The 5,494-nt window shown below is 46.1% G+C and overlaps 1 pseudogene; it reads right to left on the reverse strand.

The window, feature by feature from the left end:
• Window positions 1-5,037: 5,037 nt before the first annotated feature.
• On the reverse strand, window positions 5,038-5,157 carry LOC136646150 (5S ribosomal RNA; annotated as a pseudogene).
• Window positions 5,158-5,494: the final 337 nt, after the last annotated feature.

Here is a 5,494-nt window from a genome sequence, read left to right on the forward strand (position 1 = left end):
TGAAGTAGCTATTGAAGAGAAGACAACCAGACTGAAAAATCTTCAGTGCCTTCCCACCACCTGATAGGCAGGGCTGAGGGACTTTTCCACCATCTAAACCAGCACTTTTCAACAAGTGTGCCATGGCCACACTGGTGTGCCACAAGTGGTCCACAGGTGTGCTGTGGGAGTTTGGCAAATTTATTTATGTATTAAATAAATATCGTTTATTAATAGGGCCATTGAGGGATGTGACAAACCACCAGCAGCATGGTGTGCCTTGTCAATTGTCAATGGACTAGCAGTGTGCCTTGTCAATTTTAGTGCCTTGCCGGTGTCCTGTGAGATGAAAAAGGTTGAAAAATTGCTGCTCTAAACTATGAGAAATGTGAAGAGTTTTGCAGTGAAAGTGCCCTGCCAAGCTCCTGTTCTGAGCTGTGTCTAAAGAATTTACACCCACTTTAAGTTACTTAGTTCCCCCAGCTTAACCACAGTTAGATCTAGCAGACTGCAAGAACTACCACTGTACCCCAGCACCAGTAGGAAGGAGACTAGTAGTTAGCTGGCTTGCCTGTATGTCTGCAGGGTCCCTCCTTCAAACAGCAGTCCTTTCAGGTACAGCAGCACCACTTCAGCTCTCTACCACTCAGCAGTCTCTGTTGGATTAGTCCATGTGCCTGTTCAGGTTGCCAGTTCATGGTTCATCCTCCAGTCCATCAGTCAGGGTGCCGTCAGTTAGCCAGAGAGTCAGGCTGCAATCATAAGAACTATCCTAACCACACTTTCCCAAAAGTAAGCCCCATTGAACAAAATAGGACTTACTTCTGAGTAGACATGGTTAGGCTTGTTCCCATAGTCTGATAAGTAGAGTCGTGAGTCAACAAGCCAGTAGGTCAGTGTAGCCAAAAAGTCCATTTAGCCAGCAACTCTCCCTTCTCAACTACAACCCACAAACCCTTCCTGCATCAGGTGCTTCTTATATCCCTAGAGCAAGGGTGCCCATACCCCAGCCCGGGGGCCACTTGTGGCCCTCAAGGTCTCTCAATGCAGCCCTCAGGGAGCCCCAAGTCTCCAATGAGCCTCTGGCCCTCCAGAGATTTGTTGGAGGGCACACTGGCCCGACGCAACTGCTGTCAGCGTGAGGGCAATTGTTTGACCTCTCGCGTGAGCTGTGGGATGAGGGCTTCCTCCATTGCTTGCTGTTTCACATTAGTGATGCAGTAGCAGCAGAAAAGGAAAGGCCAGCCTTGCTTTGTGCCAGGCCTTTTATAGGCCTTGAGCTGTTGGAAGACCTTCATTCATTCATATAAGTTCATCTTTAATATATTCATTTATGTAAGCTTATGTAAATTTATTCAAATTTTAAATGTAAATTAATTCTTTTTTTCCCAGGCCCCCCCGACACAGTGTCAGAGAGATGATGTGGCCCTCCTGCCAAAAACTTTGGACACCCCTGCCCTAGAGTCTTCATTGCCTCTAGTGGCTTAGCAGTGTAGCACACCCTCCGCTGAAAGCCCAGTCCTTAACCCTGTATTCCCCAGAGCAAAGGGCCACTGCTGACACCACATCCTATCTCCTCACCATATCTTCTGTGATTCCAATACACAAAGAGGGAGCAAAACTTTTACCTGTGCATTGTGCAGTCTAGGGTGAACCTGAAGGCAAGGGGCAACTTCTCACTTCCTAGGTTTTAGGCCCTGTTTTCTGATTTATGAATGGCAGTTCCTCCCTGACTTTCTTGTAACTTCCTTCCTTTAGTGATTCATCTTGTTTACTAAATGCAAACCAAACACTCCATAGTCTAATCTTCTGTGGAATGTCATTTTCTTCTGGATTTGACTCTGCCCATCAAAGGTCTAAAACACTCTGGTGTGATGGACGAAGGGCCCAGTAAAGGGACAGGATAGGAGTACATCAGCTGCATCTTCTCTTATATTGCTTCAAAAGATGTAAAGCTATAGGCTGGCAATTTTCAACTGATGTGCTGTGAATGGTGCTGCAGGAGTTTGAATCACAATAGTTAAAAATCATTGGAAAGGTCTTCTGGGTTATGTGGCTGTTTCTAGGGCAACTGTCTGTAGTAACAAATTGTTACTGTGTGTTATTGCATACAGCTGTGCATTACTACAAACAGCTGCCCTAAAAACTGTTTAAAGCCACAGGACCTAGAAGAGTCTCCTGGAAGTGACATCACAAGAGGTGAAGACTATAGAGAAGATCACAGAGGTCAGTGTGTCATAAGAAAAATGTTGAAAATGCTGGTGTAGGCATATATGAGAACTTGCCACATCTCCCTAAAGACATACACTAGGCTTGCACAAGGCCTACCAAGGCAAACCATGTGTGGTGACCCATGTGGAATTAAGAACCCAATCCTAAGCAGGTCTGCTCAGAAGTAAGTCCTGTTATAGTCAATGGGGTTTACTCCCATGATGGCCAAAACAGGAGGGCTTGTTAAACACATGGCAGGATAGAATCTGGAGACATAGTTCTAAACATTCCTCAAGAAATCTGGGTTTCCTCAAAGCTAAATAGAACTCCTTGCCACAGGATGTGGTGATGGCATCTGGCCTAGGTGCCTTTAAAAGGTGATTCGACAAATTTCTGGAGGAAAAATCCATTACCGGTTACAAGCCATGAGGTGTATGTGCAGCCTCCTGATTTTAGAAATGGGCTATGTCAGATGCAAGGGAGAGCACCAGGATGCAGGTCTCTTGTTATCTGGTGTGCTCCCTGGGGCATTTGGTGGGCCGCTGTGAGATACTGGAAGCTGAACTTGATGGGCCTATGGCCTGATCCAGCAGGGCTCTTCTTAGGTTCTTAACATCTTCAGATTTCCTATGGTTTGTATGGAGGTTAGGAAAACCTGGGTAGTCATTAGCCTTTTGAATCCCATCCATTATAAACCGTGGCTTCTTGAACCAGGGTGTGTGTGGAGAGGATGTCATTAGCTCCCACTGTAGTCTCCCGCGGTTGGTTTTATTTCAGCTAAATCAATTATTTCAGTGGCGCAGAGCAAATAATGCTTTGTTTTGGGTGATAGTAATTTGAGTCAAATTAAGATAGACCCCTATGGAGTACTTAGATTCATTTTCATGACTTTGCCCTACTATATTCTGCTAAAATGGGGGGGGGGGGAAGCAATTAAAAGTTTCCTACTGATAACAACAAACAGAAATGAGGTTCCTTCCCCTTTTCTTGTAGAGTTTAGTTACAAATGTGATATGCCCAAGTACATGTCTACAAAAAAAAGCCACACAGTAATTTTCCCACACACCAAGATAAACCTAATGAGATAAAATGATCAAGAGAGGCTTTATATCCATAAAAAGGATATACATCCTCAATATATAAAAAGAATATCTATCCTTTTCCAGCCTCTCTCATTTTTTTTATTTTTTTGCTGCAAAGACTGTCAGCAATCTTAGCTATGATCTTGGTCAATGTGTCTCTACGTGGTTGGCAACCTTCGGTATCGAAAGACTATGGTATAACTCTACAGCACCCGGTATTCCCAGGCGGTCTCCCTTCCAAGTACTAACCAGGCCTGACCCTGCTTAGCTTCCGAGATCAGACGAGATCGGGCATGTGCAGGTATGAGCAGTCTTCATTTTGCTTCTTTAGGCTGTGAAAAAACAGTGTGGCTTGAAATTGTTCTATCAGGCACACAGCCTGACATGAAACATGCTCAGTGTGGGTTGGGAACAAAGGACAAACCGAAACAAAAAAGGAGAGTAAGAATCGAAAACAGTTTCTTGAAAACAGTTTGGGAGCATAGAAATTAAGGTGGCCAACCTGCCCCAAACACTGGAGCCTGGCCAGTTTGGTGTGTTGTTCCACCTCACCCCCAGCACAGTTCCCTCCATCAGTTCCCATGTACCTGGTTGGACTCTTTCTAAGGTTTGTGGTGAGGCTCACCTTGTTAGATGGTATGGGGTATAAATAGCAACAGAGCAATTTTCTCAACCAAGCAAAGACAATATTTCTTTACCCAGCGTGTAATTTATCTGTGGAACTCCTTGCCACAGGATGTGATGGCATCTGACCTAGATGCCTTAAAAAAGGGGTTTGGACAGATTACTGGAAGAAAAGTCCATCACAGGTTACAAGCCACAATGGGTAAGTTCAGCCTCCTGGTTTTAGAAGTTGGCTACCTCAGAATGCCAGATGCAAGGGAGGGGCAACAAGATATAGGTATCTTGTTGTCTTCTGTGCTCCCAGAGGCATCTGGGGGATGCAGGAAGCTGGACTAGATGGGCCCTTGGTCTGATGCAGTGGGGATATTCTTATGTAAATCACTCCATGACCATGTTGGCATCCTTCAGTCTCGGAAGACAATGGAGTCACGCTCTGAATGGTGGTTCTGGAACAGAGTGTCCTCTCCAGTGCACGAAGCCTGGGTAAAGTAGGTATGGAGGATAGGCTGTTACCCATGCAGCAAATCCCCCCTCTCCACGTCGCTGAAATGGTCCAATGGAAAGGCAGAGGCCAATACGGTTGGTTCCAGCGGCATCACAGGAGTTGCCAGAACGTGACTGTGTTCAGCCATGAACTGCCTCAGGGACTCCGGCTCCTGATTTTGCCTCGAGGTTGACTCCTGAAGCCTTTTCCCTAACTGGATGTAGCCACAAGGCAGTGGAGGTTTGGGATCAGAGTTTTCCTTCTCTCAGATGAGCTGCCTTCCCAGGCTGACGAGTCCCATCTACCCAGTGGCTGTTTAGTCGCCTCTTACAACAAGTACAGCCAAACTGGGGGCCTATTCTTATCCCCAGCCCCAGGGATATCCCCCCCAGGGTCACTCCATGACCAGTGCAGAAAGAATATGGGCAATGAAGTCATCTTGTAGGATGGACAGTGGACATTTCTGATTGGCAGCTGCTCAACAATGACAACCTTGATGTGAGTCCTGGAAAATGCTAAGGTCATTTCCTTCCCCTCCCAGTTATTGGCTTAGTTGTCAGGGGAAGGCAGGTTTCATTGTCCTAGACACGGGAGGAATGTTTTGGGGCAAGCCAGGCTTGTGGTTGGCAACCTTCAGTCTCGAAAGACTATGATATAAGCCTACAGCACCCATTATTCCCAGGCGGGCTCTCATCCAAGTACTAACCGGGCCTGACCCTGCTTAGCTTCCAAGATCAGATGAGATTGGGCATGTGCAGGGTAACAGTTGCTGCAGGCTTGTACAAAAGGAACAAAGGCTCCACTTGGACTGAAATGGAACCAGACTGCTAAACATCCAAAAGCTTGTAGACCAGCTTTTAAAAGGACCCCTGGGGGGAAAGTTGATAGTGCCAGGCTGCATCCATTTTGGGCCAAATCATCCCTAAGGGATAAGAGTTCTTGATCATCTGGAGAAAGGGGGCAAATTGAAAATGAGTGTATGCTAGGGCAGGACAAGTGGTCAATGAAAAAAAGCCTTGGGGAGGGGGAAGCACATGTGCTGGATATCACGCTGACCATGCAGCATAACTGCAGTTTAAGATTGTGTCAATTGGCTGATTATTTGCAGTTACAG

The sequence above is a fragment of the Tiliqua scincoides genome, chromosome 3, assembly GCF_035046505.1.
Source record: "Tiliqua scincoides isolate rTilSci1 chromosome 3, rTilSci1.hap2, whole genome shotgun sequence".
Taxonomy (NCBI): domain Eukaryota; kingdom Metazoa; phylum Chordata; class Lepidosauria; order Squamata; family Scincidae; genus Tiliqua; species Tiliqua scincoides.